Raw genomic sequence first — 21,734 nt, 5'->3', positions numbered from 1 at the left:
TTCTATTTGTGGTACCCTTAGTGAAGCCAGTATTGTCTTTAGCTCATGGTTCCCTTCCCTTAATGCCTCCAAGGTTTTTTCCCTTTCAAGAAACCCCCTGGCCGGGGTTGGACTCATAACTGGAATTGTTGGTGCTAACAATTGTGGGTTCTCCCCAAAGACTTACACAAAAGAAGGGCCTTGAACCAATAAGTTTGTCTTCTTCAGGGGGAAGAAGGGAAGAGACTGACTTATTGTTTTCATCTCTCCATTCATTATCTCTAGTGTAAGTAGACCTGGAAGTGTTTGGTTGATCATATTCATAAGGGTTGTCATCCATATGTTCTAACTAAATAATTGCATCCCCCGACTCAATCCTTCCATATCACTTGATCTAGATAGTGGGGGTTCTAGATGATGATTTTAAACCTCATCTCCCCCTCATCTCAGGTGTAGAAAAACCACCTGTTCTAAAAGACCCATCTCCAACCAGGAGGTTGGTTAGTGGTCTGTTGGTAGAGGAGATATTATAAAGGTTATTGGTTTCAGATTGTAGTTCGAGAGAGGTTTGGTGGTGTGCCTATTTTCGTTATTCTAGCAAGTACTGAGAATAGTGATGTTATTTTGGGGAAGAATCTTAATGAAGGGGATCAAATTATCAATGGTTTTGGAGAATATGTTAGTAATGCCCTTCTCATTAGTATCTCTTTCCTCAGTCATATCAAGATCATTGATTTGATAGTTAGTAGGGATATTTTATGTTGGATTAGGTGCCAACAAAGGACTATTGGTAGAAGTAGAGAGTTCCAAATTTTGAGGTGTGGAGACTTTTTCCTTCTCTGTTGAGACCTCTTTGTTAGAACTGGATGTAGTCTATTTTTTTTATTCCAAATTGACTTTTTACTAAAGTTTCATTAGGCTGGGGGTTTGGGCTAATTCGTCTATTTTTAACTACAGCATCAGAGATAGTTTGCCTTAGAAGGCTTTGGAGACTCCATGTTCCTAGATCGAGAAGAATAATGGCCTACTTGTGTGTTGGGTCAGCCCAAATCCAATTGAAGCATCTGAATTGGTGCTTTGCTGTTGCCGCTGCCACTTGATTCTGGTGGTGATGTGGTGGTTCCGATTTGGGTTTTAGTTTGAGTAGAGGACTTACCTGGGCTCTCCTTGCTCATGTTGGTTCTATTGACACCATATTTTCTCCTTTTCCTTCTTTCAAAAGCCACCATCTGCAATTCCTATTTAGATTCAAGTGGTGTCTATTCCTCTCTTGTGATTGTCCATTTGTAGGGCTTATAACATTGAGTCTGAGTTTACATCTGGTGGCTGTGTGTCCTAAAAATCCGCACGTTTTACAGAAGAATCCTTTGCCTTCATACTAGATCTATTGGTGATGGCTTTTTATAGTTATTGAAGTTCTTAGTATTGTTTCAAAAGGGATATGGACACAAATTCATGCATAGCGTCCCTTCAATCTGGAGGATGTGCATGCATCGATTTTTACTAATGTCCCAAGTTTTTTCCCAATTTTTTCCAAAATTCCCACATCGTAGAACTCTTTCGGCATTCGAGGTAAATGAATCCATATGGTTGTGCTTTGAATATTTGACTCCATGGGCACGAAATTTGGTTCCCAGATTCGAACTGATAAGTATGCCCCTGCTAAGAACCAAGGCCCCTTTTGTAGTGCCTTCTTTTGATATTCTTCATTGGAAAATTCTACAGTAAAGAATTTCATCCCCAGATCTATAAGGGTGAAGCCTTCTTGAATATTAGTAAATTTGGTTGTTAGATATTGGTGATTGAATCCTCTTCCCACCGCCTTTATTATAATTGAATATCTCTAAAGGTTGTAGATTCTGAGCGTGCCTTCTATGGAGAGTTATATCGAGTCATTGGGGTTATTTGGTATTGTCGATGCTATTTTGGTTTGGATATTGAAAGTGTAATCTACTGATATGGTGTTGCTTCCCTTCACGGTATCACTATAAGATGGTTTATTTTAGGTGTCGATTGCCATTTGGCAGTCTCCCTTATTAGGTGGCTCCGGTGGGGTCTGTTTGAAATGAGAATTATCCTTCATTGGTCTGTTTGTTTCTTAGAGAGAAGGTGAAACTTCTCTCACTTAATTCGGGGAACGTCTAGTTACACATTTAATATTATTTTAAAATATAACTATGGAGAGGTTCGATCCTAGAACTTCTAGGATAAGAAGGCCCAGACATATTGACATTTACTCTTGATTCGATTTTCCTTTTATTGAATGAAAGAAATAAAAAGGAAAAAGTTGGACAAAGAAAAGAGAATAAATAAAGTAAAAAAAAATACATAAAGATAGAATAGGGTGAATAATAAAAGAAGAAACCCTAAAAAGAACAAAGAAAAAGCCAAAATGCAGAAATTTAAGAAAATGAAACAAAAATTGATTACTTTTCTTTTCTTTTCTAGTTAAAAAGAAGCTGAAAATATCAAAAAATTCGCATTAATAGGATTCGAAAAGGAGCTGCACCCCAAGGATTTCAATGATATAAACATCCTATTTTAATGCAAATGTTAGTGTCTAAATCCACTAATAACTTTAAAAGCAAATAGATCAAATTATAATTGCCGATTGCTTTTATTAATTAGCTTATGACCTGTTGTTAAAGGTAATTATGTAAGATAATTTGTATAGTTACTCTTGCTGCCGTTGGGTTTGGGATAAGTAAATTAGACGGGATCGGAGATGAGATAAAATTTTGAAATTGAACTGGTAAAGTTTCACCTTGAATCCGCCTCTTCCCTCAAATTCATATTGACTGAACCCAATACGGTTTACTTTGTATTTGACTTCTAAATACATACATATTATTCTATATTAATTCAAAACTCAATAGCTTAAAAAGAATTACTAGAATCCAAATCTATAAATTTTAAGGAAACAAATTTTTGGCCACAATTTGACCACAATAGTAAAAAGTCCTATTCACACTATAAACTAGTTAGTTTTTAGATATTTTTGCCCTTTTCATCTTAAATTTGAATTTCTAATATTACTTTATTTAATAGCCACTTTCCAATACATTGAAAACAATCCCTTTAACAATGCATGAGAATGAACAATGGAGCTAAACTTAAGAATCATTGATTTGAATTGGTAGGCCATGTTATTAAATTATTTTTTAATAGTAGATCTATTTAAATTATCAAACTTATTTAGTCAAAATTATTTTCTTATTCTTTTATTTTAAAAAATATATTAATTTATTACGAAGAAATTTTCATGCTTAGAAATCTTTTATCATTACTTAAACTTTCAGTTTTTTCTAAAGTCATTTTCTTGGATTATTATCAATGTTTCTAGAGTCGCTTATAAAAATCACTTTTCGTTTTTGCTAATATAATAATGTCACTCAGTTATTAATATTTTTCTCAAAAAAATTACTAAATACCTCAAAAGTTCCCTTCTCTTCTAAGTAGCATGTTATATCAGTAAATCATCATTTTTTTAAAAAAATAATAAACATATTAACTCAGCAAACTCATTTAACCAAAATAAATAATTTTATTTTAAAAAAATATATATATTAATTTATTAAGAAGAAATTCTCATACTATTTTTTGAGATGAGCATTCAGGTTTTTATATATAATTGCCTACAAAGATCAGTTATTTTTATAAGAAAATAATATCACTAAAGTAAATAAGTTATCTAGAGATTTTAATTTGTATGTAAAAGTGTGTTGAGTTGTCGTTAATGAAATATTTACCAGTTCTAAAGCGTGTAGAGTTATCGTTATTGAAATATTTCACAAATTATACTTAAATATTCTTTAAATATATAGTTTAATAATTTGATCCCCCCCCCACCCCGGCAGTCCTCCTTCTCCTTAAATTGACACCCTTACCTGACACATTTTAATGACCTATAAATCAATATTTTGGTGAAATTAATATTTTTTTATTCAATAGGCGGAAGAAGGAAAAATTTAATCTAGTGGATGGAATTTGGAAGGAATACATTTTAAACTATTTCTAATATGTTAAGGGTATTCTTGGCCCTTTTTTTTGTAATTAAGAACTTGAAGAAAAAATTCTTTTGGCCACAATGGCCACAATGAACTAAAATAATTGGATAAATGCCATTTTTTTTCTTGATTATGTTCATATTTTTCTAATAACAAATATAAGTAATGATAGAAAATTATCAAAATCTACGTAACATAAGGGAGAAAAACTACAACATTATGACGTGACTCTCTTGGGTTGTTGCTAGCAAATAGCAATAGTTGACACATATCAACTATATAATTTTATGATTTTTATAATATGTCGATATATATCATGTCTAAAATATTTTGAATTTTGATTGTCATTATTAAAGTATTTTAAAATTATATTTGAAAGTATTTAAATGTGTAGTTCAAATTTAGTTAGCCATAATAATTAGTAAAATTACCTAATAAGAGATCATATTTACAAAAAATATAGATGTAAAATTAGTACATATTTAAATAAAACTTCAAATATAATTAGAAAGATAAATTAATATTAACCAAAGTCATTCAATCATACAAATTATCATAAGTTATTTAATATTTCTAAATTTCTTCACTTAGCATTAAAAGAAAAAAAATGATATTTATCCAATTATTTTCTTCATCTAGCATAACTTATTAACTACATTACTATTTTAATTTTTGAATTAAAGTAGAATTTTATTGTTGAACAAGTTTATAGACTCATATTTTTTTTTTCTTTTGATTAAATTATGTGGGTCGTGGAAAGTTATCAAAAAATATGAATTAATTATTTTTATAATATTAGTTATAAATATATATTTATTTATTAATATACCTTAAATATCAATTTAGTATCTTTTATAAGGGTTAGTTGCTATCAAATACGAGTCTTATTTTAGACATGGTGGACATCAATACATTATAAAAATTATAAAACTCATATATAGTTCATGTGTGTCAATTTGGTTAACAACAATCCTAAAAAGTCGTCCGCTAATATTGTGGAGAGGCTTATGCTCCCGTGTTACGCTGATTTGATAACTTGTCAATTATTATTTATATATGTTACTAATACGACCTCTAATTATTAATTATGTTTAAATTATTTCTTTTATAATCATGATGTCCGAGCCAACTTTTAATAAATTTAAACTACATATTTAAATAATTTGAATAATAACAACAATTAAAATTTCAAAACACTTTTAGACAAAATAAACTTCGACACATTATAACATATTCTTTTTAGTGAACGTGTCACAAGCTTACTCCTATTTTTTTTTTTTTTTAAAAACAAAGAATCAAATTCGATTTTCTCTTCTATTTACTACGCGACGAAGAACTAAATTAGACTCCTAAAAATTATACAGTTCACATATGTTAACCCCAGTTAACAACAACTAAAAGATATCAAGACGCATTAATGTATAGTCTTGGACCCCTATATTATGCTGATTTGATAATTTGTGAATCATTACTGATATTTGTTATGAATATGTTCTTTAATTAAGCAATTTTATTAAATATTACATTTAAATAAATTTAAATTCTATTTAAATAATTTAAATATAATTTCAAAATATTTCAATATCGTCAGTCAAAATTCAAAATACTTTAAACATGATAGACATTGATATATTATAAAAATCATATAGTTCATGTATTTTGATCCTAGTTAACAACAACTCATGACAGTTATGCATTAATGTTGTCGTCTTACGTCCTTATGTTACGCCTATTTTATAATTTGTAAATCATAATTTATATTTTTTATTAATATGATCTCTAATTAAGTAATATTATATTCAAATAAAATTAAAATTGTATATTAAATAAATTATAAATATAATTTAATATATTTCACTAGCGGCAGTCAAAAATTAAATCATTATATACATAATAGATATTGACACATTATAGAAATCATGAACATCACAAAGTTCACATGTGTGGACCTTAGTTAACAACAATTAAAGATATCAAGACATATTATTGTTGTAGTTTTGTACCTCTATGTTACAATAATTTGATAACTTATGAATATTACTTATATTCATTATTAATATGACCTCTAATTAAACAGTTTTAATTAATTATTATATTTTAATAAATTTAAACTATATTTAAATAATTTATAATTCTAATTTAAAAATATTTCAATAATGATAATCAAAATTCAAAATATTTTAGACATGATAAATGGTGACACATTATAAAAATAATATTTTTCATATTTGTTAAGCCTAGCCTAGTTAATATTTTAAGAAAAATACTTTTGTGATAAACTTTAGAATTGAATGATTTTTATATGACAAATAAATAAATAAATAAATAAATAAATAAATTTATGTGATAAGTTCAAAATTTAGTTAATCATTGACGACCTTTACTCAAAAACATTTTAAAGAATTATGATTAATATATAATAAAATTAGTTTTAGAATTTGATGAAAAAAAAGATTCAAGAGAAATAGAGGGAGAAGCACGAAAAAAGGAACGGTGAGAATGAGTACAAGGTGAAGTTTGGTGAATCTCCTATTTTAAAGTTAAATAAATATTTTTTTCCACATTTAATGATAGTCATAATTTATCCAACATAAATTTTAGTTGCATTAAAGTTTCAAATCTAGAGGATAGTAAAAGGTTAGAATTGTCTTTATACATTTGTGGTCATTTTTTGGGCCAAAAAATTGTGGTCATTTAACACTTCCCATTTTAAATCCCAACTCTAGCCTATTTTTAATCGAAAAAATCCTTTTGGCCACAATTTTTTTACCACAATTTATCCACAATAGAAAAAAGTTAGGTTCATACTATAAATTAGTTAATCTTTTGATATTTTTAACATGTGTAAAAATTTATTTGAGAAAAGACTCACAAGACTATGTAAATCTTTTCACAATTATGACCAAATTTAGGCAAAAAAATTGTGGTCATTTATCACTGTCCTGTTTTTATCAAGAATTAGCACATGGAATTCAAAAACTTTTGAGCAAGAACTAAAAAACATGCATATTGCATTTAATAATTATTATATGTGGTCCTGGGTTCCAAAAACTGACATGAATCCATCAACAAAAAATTAAATTAGGTCCATTTTTGTGGACATCATTTAAGTATATTCACCCACTTTGTGCAAATGATGATTCCAGCAATGAAAGCAAAAACGAACCACCAACAAACATTTTATAGACATTAATAATCATCTTTGGCGCAATAATTCCATCTCGTACTGAGTACCTATATAATAGTATTTCTTTAGGTTTTATTCGAGTAATGAATGCATTTATTACTTTGGATAAAATTTGTTAATAAGAATGTGAAGATCTATCGAAACAATCTTAGTTTTCAAATGAAACAATACAATCAACACTTTACAGTGCTGGCTCGGCGGCTAAAAATATCTACGTGCGTAAAGTGTATACTTAATATATAATCAGTGTATATCAAATAGATTACAAAACAGTTTTGTTGTACCTACTATTCCCCCCGTTCCATTTTATGTGTCGTTATTTTCTTTTTTGATCCGTCCTAAAAAGAATATCACCTTTGCTTATTTGGTAAATATTTAAAAACATGCTTCCACTTTTATCCGTATTGGTCTCACTTGTAAGGCTTCACTTAATTAAAGATAATAGTAATATTTTTTTTTTAATAAAAGATAATTTTGATAAACATTATCAATTCTTTTCTTATTTTTTAAACTCCGTGTCTAATCAAATTATATCATATAAAATGGTACGGAGGAAAGTATCAAAGAAGGGAGGTATGTATAATACTTTGTTACACAAGGGAGGAATGTGTTATAAGTCAAAATCTTGAGGGAAGTCTATGAAATTATCCCTTAAGAAGGATTTATGATTATTTCTTAAAAGGGCCCATGAAAAATTAATAGGCTTAAAGGGAGGAGTGTGTTAAAGGTTGATACATATTGGACTAAATTAAATGTGTATGATTTGCATGTCTTTTTGATGGAGATAAGCCATAGTTATAGTTGATTCTAATACAAAGAAGGAGACAGTGACGACTAGGGGTGTACATGATCGGATCTGATGGATTCAGATTTTTTAAATGTCAACTAAATTATGTCTATCGAGTTTTAAAATATATAAATCAAATCAATAAAATTCAGATTTTTTATCCTCAGGTTTTTTATTGATTTTTTTAGATTTTTTTTCCGTTAAAGGTTTCATACAAACATATAATTAACTTGTGCTTAAAATATTTCTTTAGTTCTAGCAAGATACTCTTACCTTAAGTGTTCCTTAAGAAAATAACAACATGAATGAGTTATGACTAAAAAATTTTTAATAAAATAATAGTAATATAATCTTATAAAATAAATATTACATATTAATAAGTTATAAAAATAATCATAATTTAAAATATTAAGTCATGCTCAGCGGCGGAGCCAGAATTTTCACTGAGGGGTTCAAAAGTAAATATACAAACTAGTCGAAGGGGGTTCAACATCTACTATATATACATATAAATATTTTTGACCAAATAAAAATAGTATAATTTTCCGACGAAGGGGGTTCGTCATGCTAAAATATGTCTAATAGTATAAATTACATGAATAAATATTAAATAGAAAAATAGATGTAGGTTATGTATTTATGCAAAACTAAAGAATAGATATCCAACATTATTATCATTCCTAGAGTTTTAATTGAATATTTTTGTTAGAACTAGTATTGATTTGAGTTGCTAATATCTATGAGTTATAAAACTTACTGGATCATTCACAATTTTAAGTTTAAATTTGAAATAATGAGTTTGAAAATTTTTAAAATTACATCATAGTAAATATTTGAAAAATTTTAAAATTACATCATAGTAAATATTTTTAAACATTGTATAAATATAATATTGGGTTGGTTTGGCTTTTTTTAGTTAAAACCAAACCAAACCTATTACGGTCAGATTTTTTTCTTCAAAATCAAATCAAGTCAAATGAAATCATTAGTCGAATTTTTTTTTTTATTTGACTCGATTTGCGATTTGATTGGATTTTGTTTGCTTCTAATGACGATCAAAAATTGTGATGGGATAAATATATAGAATCTCTCCATTTCACTCAAAGGTTTCTGATTTGAACCCTGATTATGAAAAAATTTGGTGGGTGCATTCCCCTTTAAATGAGTGATACAAGAATCAATTTTGAATTAGTCGGGACCTAAGGCATCGGGTGATTTTTTATTTTTAGTTTTAAAAAGAGAAGGACCTATGACAATCACCCATAATGACTACACAGAAATGGGAGTGCAGAGAGTGCAGCAATATTTAAGTTGAAAGACATGCATATCAATTGTCCTCCAAATTTAATAGGTCAAGAAACCACTCATTATTACTCCAAATTCAAAGGACAAAAGCTAATCAAGTTTACAGCGAACACAGAACAATGCACTTCAATAGAAGTTTTGGGGTCTCTAGCTCTCTCTTATCATTTTTTTCATGTGCGTATACCTAATATTCAAAGACAAATGAACATGATATTTTCCTTTTGTTCCAATAGCTAGTTATAAAGCTACAATTGAAGTCTACTCTTAAAATACATAGTGGAAAATGAAGTGTCTTCTGACTATATATTGGAAAATGACTCACCTAGCCAAGCTGGTCACATGGTAGTCATAGACTTAAGTGATCATTTCTACCTTTCATAACCAAATTATTGAAAATTCTATTATGTAAATGCTTCATGGAGAACAATAAGTAGTTTGCCATTCAAGTTGAAATTTCCTTAAACGTGAAAGTGAACATCGTAGCAATAACGACACATCATTATATTGTAAGATATGTTTGTCTCGTAATATAAACGTGCAAGAAAATAATATCTCTTTCTGTTTTTTTCTAGAAAAATTGGGTTTGTTGTTATATTCTTTCGAATGAGTGAGAACTTATATCAAAGAGGATTAAAATATAAAAGCTTGGCTGAGAACTTCTTGTGTAAAACATGCCATGAATTGGGAAAAATATTAGTTTGAAGTAATTATTATAATGATAGAAATTGTGACATTCAAATTGGGATCCTTGTCCATAAATGGCTTGAAACTTGGAGAGATGTACATTGCATTATTCATTGTTTCCTTACATTATTACTAGCTCATTTGATCAAGGATTGAATTGCCATGATGGACACAATATGGAAGGTAACTGTGTTTTAATGAAGGAAGTGTGGCCTATGAACTAGATTGAGAAATTCATCGATATTTATGTTTGTAGGTTATATCCTATGCTTATAAATAATGAAATTCTTTAACCACCAGAGTTGGAATAGTGGTTCAGCGCTATGTCCCTTAAGCAAGAGGTTGGGGGTTCGATCCCCGCCTTTGGCGAATGAAGCAAACTCTGTGGCCAGTTTCCTACAACAAAATGCGCTAATCGAGGAACGGAAGATTAATCTTACGGCTGCCGGTTGTGGGGATACCTTGGGAAACAAAAAAAAATGAAATTCTTTGCGCGCGAGTGTGTGTGTATATATATATATATATACATGTAACATGCATAATTATTAATGTGATCATGCATAATTATTCATTTTCACGGATCTCTAATTTTGTGGTGTGGAAATAACGTTTTTAATTAAAGGCAGTTTGCATGTCCGAGGAAATTATTCTAGGTGGATTTACTTGCATGGCAAAGGAAAACTGTTCCGATTAGATTTACTTACATGCTTAAGGGAAATTGTTCTCGGCGAATTCATTTGCATGCCCGATAAAAATTAATTTGGGCGGTTATATGGACATAAAGATTCTTCTATGGATTCCACATCACAACATGTCACTGTGAAAGGAGTGTATATCATTATAGCATATTTGGTGACTGCATTTCATTGCATCTCATCATCTATTGTCACGTACTTCTCTTTGTTATTATATTAATGTTGAACTGTTGGAATTTTTCAGCATACAAAATTATTAAACATTATTCTTTATGTGATATGATAGTCGGTCTATGATATCTATTGAGTACTATTGATTCGTACTTACTCTACTCTTCTACATCTTTTCTGATGCAAATCTTGATATAAATCTCTAGCGCAGTTCCTGATCTTACGATAGTACTTATTTGAAGCTGTGGTGAACTCTTGACTTTTGGAGACTTAGACCCAGTTTCTTCTACGTTATTTATGTCCTCTTTACTTTACAAACAAATTTGTATTTCAATTTTGACATTTTTACTTTAAAAATGTTTGTTTGTTTTATTAGGATTGATCCTCCCCATTCCATTAGTGCTCTTGATGATGATGATTATGAGTTTATTTGGTCGAGTCACATAGTGTATCTTGTGCTACTTTTCAGTGGGTAGGACCAGCTAAGTAGTGCTAGAGGATTTATCTTGATTACATGCAAACTAGGTCACTTATTATGACTTGGACATATTCTCTGAGGTCTTATTAGAGAAGTTTGATGATCTTGACCAGGGTACTATTACTGTTCTTGAGTATGAAATTAGGTTTCATGCCTTGACTCGGCAAATGTTGATGATTTTACTTGCGGAGGAAGAGTGAATCAGGAGGTTTGCAAAGAGTTCATTTTCCTCTCTACTTAGCTGACTACTGGGTCTACTTTTAGTAGGTGATATCATGCTATGAGTATTAAACAGATTCATCATTGTGACTATGGAGGCAATTCCAAAAAGGTTCTCAAAAATGATAGATTCAATGGTTCATTATCTTGGAGCAGGAACTTCTAATGTATGAGTCATCATTACCAGACTATCAGGTCTATTCAGGCGGCATTGTAGACTTCTAATGGTGGTTATTCTTAGTCTAATAGTTAGGGTAGCCAGAGTTTAAAAGAGAAGTCTATGGGTTCTCAGGTTGTGGTGTACGTTCTAGTTTATGCGAACCATCTCATCATTCTATGTCTGGAAGGGGATGCAATGACTGTAGAGAGTTGGGTCATATTTTTATGTGGTACCTTTGATTCGGGAAGATAGGAACATAAAAGGGTTCTCAAGTTAAGGCCCCTAAGACACCAATACCACCAGCTAGAGAAGGTGCACAAAGTTGTAGATGTGGTTCTCAAGTTTCTAGGGATGAAGCACAGATGGGCATGAATTGGTCTTAGAGGCACATAATCTTGGGGTGGACGTGGGCGTGTTCTACTTTTTTCGAAAGACTAGAGGCTGGGCTTCATATTCAGTTATTGTAGATATTATTTCACTTGTTACCAACCAGCTTTAGTGTTATTCTATTTAGTATTTACGTATTCTTATGTGTCTGCCTACTTTGCTATACACTTAGATATGATGTCTGATTCTCTGACTGTACATATTCATCTTTCTACCATTGTAGGTGATTTGTTAGTAGTCGATCAAGTGTTGTGATTTTGATAGGGTATAATACTTGAATGGATCTTATTATTTTTGATAAGACAAATTTTGATGCAATTTTGGATATGAATCGGTTGTCTTCTTATCATGCTATTGTTGGAGTCCCACATTAGTGGGTTAAAGGGTCCTTGGTCTCCTAATATGGTCTTGGACAATCTCCCCTCATAAGCTAGCTTTTGAGGTTGAATTAGGTCCAATGTCCATTTCTTTATCAGCTATCTTGAATTTCCATGCCAAGATTTTTACTTTAATTATGCCTGGTATTTCACATTTGTTGTGGAAGGGTACGGTAGTCACACACTAAAAAGATGATTTCATTTCTGAAAGCAAAAGGAATGATACAAATATGGTGTTTAACTTACTTAACACACATTCAGTATACTAGTACTAATACTCCCTTCAGTTGAGTCAGTTCATGTGGTGAATGAGTTTATGAAGGTTTTCCCTACGATTTTTGCCTAGTTTTCATCAGACTGTGATATTAATTTTTGTATTAATCTAGAGCTAGGCACTCAACCTATCCCATTCCACCCTATAGTATATGACACTAGTCGAGTTGGAGAAATTAAGGGAATCAGGCTCCTATAAATTTAAAATCAGGGCTTCAGACATTACTAACATCACTTTTAGGACTAATTAGTATGTCCACTATGAGTTTTTTATCATGTCCTCTGGGTCGACTAATTCCCCGATAATAATTATAGAATTGATGAATATGGTATTTTAACACTACGTACATTCATTCATGATAGTGTTCATTAAGGACATCTTGATCTACTCCATAAGTAGGGAGGAATACGAGCAATATTTGAGGAATGTGCTTCAAACATTGAAACATAATACAATTGTATGAAATGATCTCCAGGCTTGAGCTTTCATTTGAGACACTAGAATTCTTGGGGAACGTAGTGACTAAGGAGGAAATTATGGTGGATCTGAAGAAGATTAAAGGCAAATTGAGATTGGTCTAGGCCCATTTCACCTATGAGTATCTGAAAGTTTCTTAGGTTAGCATGTTATTACAGACGGTTGGTGGAAAGGTTTTCTTTAATAACATCTTCTTGATCAAGTTGACTCAAAAGAGTGTAGCTTTTAAGTGATCCAAAGAGTACAAAATGAGCTTCCAAAAGCTCAAGTCCTTATTAATTCAACTTCAGTTTTGATCTTACCAGTAGAGGGTGAGGGCCTTACTGATATTATGATGCTTTTAAGATTCATTCTGGGTATGTATTGATGCACGGTGGCAAGGTTATTGCGTATAATTCTAGGTGCCTAAAGTTGCACAAGAAAAACTACCCGACTCATGACTTGGCGTTGCAACAATAGTCTTTTCTTTGAAGATTTGGAAGCATTACTGCTATGAAATTCATTGTGAGAATTCAGAAGCGCATATATAGTAGATGATGGGGTTTTTGAGAAACCCTACTCTTTAAGGTACAACAACATATCCGGTATATTTTCATAAAGTGGAGTTTGGGGTGGGTAAGATGTATACAGTCCATACCACTACCTTAGATGAAGTAGAGAGGCTATTTAAGATAGATTTGATAATTCTATTAAAAATTATTTTAAGAGCTATAAATAATGACTGGAAACCCATAACGAAATAAAGGACTAGCTCTTTGGCTGAAAAGGGACTCCTAAAGCGCTTTTGTCCAGCTTGCACACAGGAGCAGTTCCTGTCGGGCACACTAATGTTTAAGTTAAACTTGCTTTTTAATTCTAAAATTCTGAAACATGTAATATTGCATGTTTTTCCCTCTTTTTTTTCTTTTTCTTTCTAAAGTAACAAAATCAGGAAATCAATTAATAAAATATTAGTTTATTTTTTATCCAACTAATAATACATATTAATTTATTTTACTAAGAATCTCCAAGTTTAAGATCCTGAATCCACCCGTGTGTGAGATTTTCATAAATCATTATAACCTACATACATCTTTGACCAAAGGATCTCAATTTGAGATAATGTAGGTGGTTGGAGTTAGTTACGGACTATGAAATGACGTTTCTTTATCACTCGAATAAGGCTAATATAGTGGCGGATACATTGAATTGGAAGATAGTTAATATGGGATTTGGCTCCTCTCCATTACACCTTCTCACCAATGATTTGGCTTCTCTCAATTACACCTTCTCTCCATTTCCTCAAGTACATGGTTGGATGAGTGACATGTGTCATATTTAATTATTAAAGGTCTAGATTAGTTTAATTTAATTAGTATCTTAACCATAGTTAGAAGAATAGATTTTGAAAAAATACTCTAATTAAGGTTAAAAAAAATTGTTTCTCCACCAATTTTGATAACCATAAACATCATTAATAATTTTATTTTATAATTCATTTTTTTACCTCCAAACATCAACTAAGCATCACTACATTAATGATCCCCAAGTATCAAAAATATTATATTTTACATCAACATTAATTCTTCACCGAAAAGAAAATTGAAATTTGTGGGACTTCTCTTCGTATTTTTATGTTATAGAGTCATTAATTAATAAAATTTTCCTTTATTTTTTTTTTTTATCTCTTTTTTCTTTTTGAGCATTGCTAAACATGTCCAACAATTGCAACAATATTTTTACTCAAGATGATGGCAAAATTAATCATTTCTTGAGGTAAAACAGCAAAACGCCTCCATTCGGGCTGGACAACTTATTCTTGAATTGTATGTTTATGGACTTAGTAGTTTAAAATTTTATATAAAAATAGATAAATTTATAAAGATATATGAATGTTACCCCTGTGAGCATTTTTTAAGAATTTAAAATAAAGATTTACTAATGTTGAATGAAAGACACTACAAGAAAAATGACTATTAACGAAGGAAAATCTGGTCCCTAAAAACCTATTTCTGGTCCTTAAAAGTCAATAGCGACCAGAAAAATTCAGTCGCCGCCCGTCCTTATAGGCTTCGTCGCTAAAAGTTAATATTGACGAGCTTTTTTTACTGGTCCATAAAGATTTTTAGCGACCAACACAAATCCGTTCCCTAAAAATATTTTAGTGACCAACTTTCTAGTCCTTAATTTAATATTACACGTATGTTCTTTTGGTCCCTATAGACCTTTAGCGACCATTATCTGCTCGTCCTAAGAAATACATAATCCCTGAACTATGTTTTATAGACCATAAATTATGATCTCTAACTAAATATATAATTTTCTTTGTCCAGTTTCTTAAAATTATTATAAAATACAATATAGAGAACGAGATGCATATAAAAATATATAAAGAAAAATTTTGAATATATTATAAACAAATGTATTTACACTTCAATTATCGTCAAGACATGATTAAATATCACAGAACTGGTTACATAATCCCAAATCTAACATTCCTAGCTTGTATTGTAAAGTCTTAGCAATGACGATAATCAACTTTGAATAGCTAGCATGAAATCTTTAAAACTTGTATCTTCAAAACATCAAAACCTGTAATTGAGGAAGTTTTCACAAGTAATTAGCAAATGGAATGATCTAGTTTAGTACTTCAGAACAAATCATCACTATAAAGAGGACCTCTCCTAGAAATAAACATAATAAACATCACACGCACAAAGAAACCTACAGCATCATACAAAAATAAATATCAACGTAGAAAGAAACCACAATCTCCCACGAAAATAAATATCACATGCATAAAGAAACCAGAACCTCACACGATTACTAACCTTCAAAATTGCCCTTTTGCTGGGCAGTGGCATAATTTCTTGATTGCTGCAAAAAAATGATAAGCATGATAAAAATGTAAACAAAAAAGAGCACTTAAACAAATTCTAAGGACGAGGACACGTCAAATAATCATATACATTTAATTAAACTTTAAGAGAGGTGTGGGAAAGTGATAATAAGAGTGGGAAAATGAGTTAGGATCTCTCAAGATAGTAAGGTCTAAGAGTGGGGAAATGTGTGAGGTAGCAATGACCAAAACATTGCAGCAGTATCTCTTGAGAAAGAAAAACTGCTTGCTCAAGTACCCGAATAAGTTCTGAAGCACCAATATAATACACACACAAAACACCAAGATGGATAGTAAAGCGTAGGACGTATCTTCGATTGGCTCAACTTTTGCAAGTCCAAAGCCAGAAAGCTTTGCATTAAAGTCTAGCAGATTCAAATCAAAATAAAGACGGATAGTGAAACTCACAAAGACTCTAAACTCACATCTGAGTAAGCTTTCAGTAGCCGAAGCAACCTGCATAGCCTCAATGGCTGCTATCTGTGCAGCATCTCTGTGCTTCATGACTTCCTATAACATAAAATGTTATTTTGAGGCCCAATCTTCGTTAATAACTTTCAAAAGTTGAGAAAGGTAATAGTTCGATAATGCACTTTAATGATCCATTAAGAAAAGATTTCATAAACAAATACATGGGTTGAACATGCCTACTCAAAATTTAAAAAAAAAACTTTAAACTACAGGACCATCATGTGACTAGAAAAAATGTGAAAATAGAAAATGCTTTTCAGAAATCTATAACTAAATAGTAGAGATACAAGGCGAACTCAACTCTGAGACTATAGCATATAAACTTGACAAAAACTGTATTAACATGGTAAGAACTGAAGTTGCTCATACTCGGTGCAGGTGTCTGACACGGGTGCAAATCTAGAGGTCGTATTGCATTAGCAATTCCTGTCAAAGCAGAGTTCCAATTAGGAGAAATCATTAGTAGATTAAGCACGCAGAGACACATTATTTAGCAGCTGAAACAATATAACAACAATGTACCTTGCCAAAAATGTCAGATGTGTTTGAAAAAGAACTGCATTTAAGGGACAAAGTGTCTGGAGCCTGAAAACCACACTGCAATGCTAAAAAAAAAAAAGATTATTAGCAATGACTTTTAGAGTAGTTTGAAATACATCTTTCTAAGATAGTTGGGGCACACCAAGCAACATGATATACCTCTTCTTCCCAATTAACCAGGACCTTGTTAACCTTCTTATTGACAGAAAAGAGTTACATAAAATGAAATAGAAAAGAGTATTAAATTTCACATCTTAATATATAGTATACTCTCTTGATCCTTTTATCGACCATTTACCAATGAAAAGAATCATGGTCCAAAATATTTGTCGCTTGAGCAAAGTTGAGATGACTTTTAGCTATTTTTTAGTTTCATTCTCAAAAGTTCAGAAAGACAGTCATATGTTCAGGATATCCACTAAAAGACATAGTGTTTATCACCAACAACATGCCTAGTGAAATCCCACAAAGTGAGGTATGGGGAGGGTAAAGTGTATGTAGTCCTTATCATTACCTTTTAGAGGTAGAGAGATGATGCAAGTTACTAATACAATATTCCTACATGATCTCACGATATAAGTAAGGATCCCTTAAATATTCCAACTGAAAAATCCCTTAAGACGCCTTCTTCTTCTCGACCTTTTTCTTAACATCTTCATTCCACCATCAATCCCCCTGATACTGGCTAGACCCACCCCTTGAAACACCCAACACCTCTCTAGCAGACTCCTTGATGCAACTAGCAGCCCTATCTCACATACTATCCACGTCCCCCCTACACTCCCACACCCTCACCCCCTCTAACTTTGCCCCTATCTCCAAAGCACTAACCGAAGTCAGGTTGCCCTACCTAATCCTAGGTCGACCCTTCCCACCCCGCCTCATCTTGCCCTTCTTGATAACCAAGTCCATCACCAAGAGTCTATGCTGGGTCACAAGATTCTCACTCGGGATTACCTTACAATCTCTACACAATGCTCTATCCCCCTTCCTAAGCAGCATAAAGTCAATCTGAGTCTTGACTATCCTACTACGGAAAGTAACTAAGTGTTCTCCAACTGAAAAATAAGAACTTTCAAAATAGTAGTAACAAATTCAAAGCTCACCTAAAATGAAGAAGAAGCTTAGTGGTTGAATAAAGAACTAACAGTAACGATCTGTGTCCAGTTAATTGAACTGTAGCTTTGAAGAACGATGCCTTTAGGTAGAAGAGAATCAAGTGTTGCACCTATCTTTTTTGCAAGTCGAAGACTTCGACAGGTATCGGTAGGCACACCTCTGATAAGGGGTTGATAAATGCACAGAATTTAATTAATTTAAAAGGTGACAGAATCAATCTCTGCTACTGGTGGGCTGTTGAATAGAAAAGGCAACAAAAGTAATGTTTTGTAGTGCATTTTTCAAGTGGTTAGCTTCTGCTAACGATGAGCTGGTAAGACTGTGTTGTTCTTGTAGGAAAGATTAGAGTTTGATATGTTTTAAATGAAAACATCTAACGTAAACAAAATTAGGATACAAAATATATAAACTCTTAAATCTTATACAATTTGATGAAATAGATTGTTATACCAAACTAATAGAACATATACCTTGACATAATTTGTAGATGAAGTCTCGATATGAATCACTTTATCTTTTGGATCCATCATGTTGGCTATAACAAAACCTTTCTCCTCAAATCAATCTTCGAACACTCTCCAGGTGCAAGTGAAGTTGTATTTCATATCTTTAAAAGGATCAAGAGATTATCCAAGTTCTTCCAATTAAGCAGTAATTTGTGATATAAATACAACTAAAAGATGAATTTATAATTATCGCACATACAAATTAGTAAAATTCTATTCTCGTGAGAAAATGAACTGTATACTTCTGTATAGTGGGGGATAAGCCAATAACTTTATTATTTCATTCATTGTACCACAGAGGCTCTATGAAAAACCAGTTGTTAAGTAAGAATTCACCAGATCTTTGACTACAAGATCACCAATTTAATATTGTGTTGATTGAAACAGCCAGAGACTCTTTCAGTTCCATAACGAATTGCCCAAGGTTTCCTTGATTATAAAAAACTGAAAAAACACAATCAGAAGAAACATTAAATGAAACAAAGATGCTTAGTACAAAGGAACACTATGATCAGCATTTTTTGTATATGTGCTGGACTCGACCGCTTTGTACTTGAAGCGAAACCAATATGAAATCTGTGAGCATCTCAAATGTGAGAAAGAAATTTTGATAAACCAGTGAAGGGGTAAATAACTTAATATAATAAAGAGCATAACTTACAGAAAAATAGTATCTTAACGGCGAAACACAGAGGTTAGAACTCCCTGTATTAAAGATAATTTTGAATTTCATAGGAAGTGAACCAATACCAATTTCTCCATAGTATTGGGCATTCAAGTGTTTCTTTAAGGTGACTTTATCCAAATCTGAGTCACCCAATTTCTTTTCTAAGTCATTCACATGCTTTCCATATCTATCTTGCGTAGTCTGGCTACTCTTGCACCATTTATGCTAGTAACATCCAGACGATGCTTCTTCAAATCAATTTTGAGCAAATCACCATAGGAAGTAGGAAGTAAAACACAAGCAATTCCACATTTGCAAAATGCCTGCACTACAACAAAAGACTTAAATAATACCAATAAGTGAATAACAAGATGTTAACACAACACTAAACAGGGATATTCTATTTTCTACAATGTGATAATGTTGTCTTAACGGGACAGATATCTTAACTTAACCCATATTAACTTTTAAAGAAAAAAGATTTAGTTGTGAATCGATAGTAGTTGTGATCGACTCTTGTATTTAGTTCTACTTTCTGCAAGGAAATCCTTCATATCCTCAATATAGTTAACAACCGCTATAAGAGGTTTGTATTTTTCAATATGCTTAGTTTGTTAATTCCTCATACTCCAGTTGTATAATTATGTTGATTTGCTATTGTTGTCGATTTTGTTAATTACAATAGCAATTAGCAACAAATAAGTTTACCATCACTCCAGCAAAATCTTAACAAATATACCAAATTATCAAACAACATATTTAACTAAAAAAATCAAATCTTTCATTTCATAGATAAACATTTATCTGTTGTATCCTATATAACTCACACAAGCCAAAAATCGTATCTCGACTCTTTTCAGAAATTCTCAATGTTGATTCAAGTACTTTCTCTCTAACTTGTATTTCTGTCGAACAGTTGATAGGCAAAAGATTTTTAATTATACCACAAAATACAATTAAAAGTCATGCCTTCAATCAAATGATACATTAAAAAATAAAATCAGATCAAAAGATTATACAAACAAATCCAAAAAAAAGTAGAAGTACATGAGTTGAAAAATTGAAATAGTAGCTCACCCGCAAACTTGTAAATGAAGAGAAGAAGATAAACAACGAAAGAGCTCATAAGACCCACAAATAAGAATTCTGAACAAACCCTAAAGATTGAAATTTGGACTTTAGGCATACCCAGAATTTCTTGAAATTAGGGTAGTGCTGTGAGCATCGCTGAGATTAGGCAGAGCTAATGGTGGAAAAGAAAGAGCGATAGATCACTAGCTAGGGTTTTGCGATTCTTGCTTAATTTCAGAAAAGGAAGTGGTTTTTTATTTTCAACATATAATTAAATGTTCAATAATTTGATTTGGCGCTTATTAAAAAAAAATGGCGCTTTAGCAAAAATTTCCCCACTGATGCCTTCAATTATATAGTAGTATTTGGGACCATATATTAATATTTTTTGGGACCATATTTAGTACCTTCACAATAACATACACAAATAAGGACCATAATATAATTTTGTCTCAATAGCTATACTTTTAGAGAAGGGATTGTCAGCTCGTCTCAATATGTTGGTCATAAATAAAGCTTTTTTTTATAGTAAGAATCGATTAATGGTAAGAAAAAGATTCTAGTTTTTTTTTCTTTTGAAAAATTTTGAATTTTAGGTGGTGTAAGTATGGTTTTACTGGTGTTGATGTTCAATTAATCTCTAGATGTAAAATAAAATTAATGATATGAGTTGATATCAAAATTTGTGGGGAGATGGTTTTTTCTTACCATAGAGGGGTGGGTTTAAGATTTCAAAATTATGACTCTACAAGCGAACCCCCCGTGGGATTTTGACTCGATTTTGGATCCAAAGAATTAAAATAAAATATGGGTATAATTATTCTCATATTAATATATAGGTAACTATATTGAAATCATGGAATCATGTAGAGTCTTCTCGGAAGGGAAAATTTTTAATTTATGGACTTTATCGGCCATTCTTCGGCATTCAGGTAGGCTAGGCTCAATCTCCTCATAGATTAAGCTTTATTATGGTATAGGTATGATATTATATTAGTATTGGATTGGAAAACAACAATTTAATTGTATATTTTATGGAGTTTGATTTATTTAGCCAGTCAATGAGCTATATTTTGGTGGATTTGACCTAACTATCAATTCCTTGGGTTGAATTTCTACTTTAGGACTCAATGAGACTTATTTAGCACCTTGTAGGGGGACTAAGAACCTTAGTCTATCATGGGATAGAAATTTATTTAGAATGGAATTTTGAGGTTAGAAGCAGCACCTCCGTCCCTCTTCGGTCACTATTATAATTAGCTCCTTGTAGACCTTAGAGGCCTTCTTCCATCAAC

At 31.5% G+C, this 21,734-nt stretch overlaps 1 long non-coding RNA gene across 1 annotated transcript; it reads right to left on the bottom strand.

Annotated features, from left to right (window-relative positions):
* Positions 1 to 16,843: 16,843 nt before the first annotated feature.
* On the bottom strand, positions 16,844 to 19,682 carry LOC107847302. The gene is made up of 3 exons (XR_001667409.2): positions 18,666 to 19,682; positions 17,059 to 17,141; positions 16,844 to 16,962 (listed from the first exon to the last, which is right to left on the bottom strand). It is a non-coding gene; the product is annotated as an uncharacterized LOC107847302 (long non-coding RNA).
* Between the last annotated feature and the right edge of the window lie 2,052 nt (positions 19,683 to 21,734).

This window comes from Capsicum annuum, chromosome 11 (genome assembly GCF_002878395.1).
Source record: "Capsicum annuum cultivar UCD-10X-F1 chromosome 11, UCD10Xv1.1, whole genome shotgun sequence".
Taxonomy (NCBI): Eukaryota; Viridiplantae; Streptophyta; class Magnoliopsida; order Solanales; family Solanaceae; genus Capsicum; species Capsicum annuum.
Note: the sequence above shows the minus strand (reverse complement) of the source record. Positions and strands in the feature narration are given on the sequence as shown.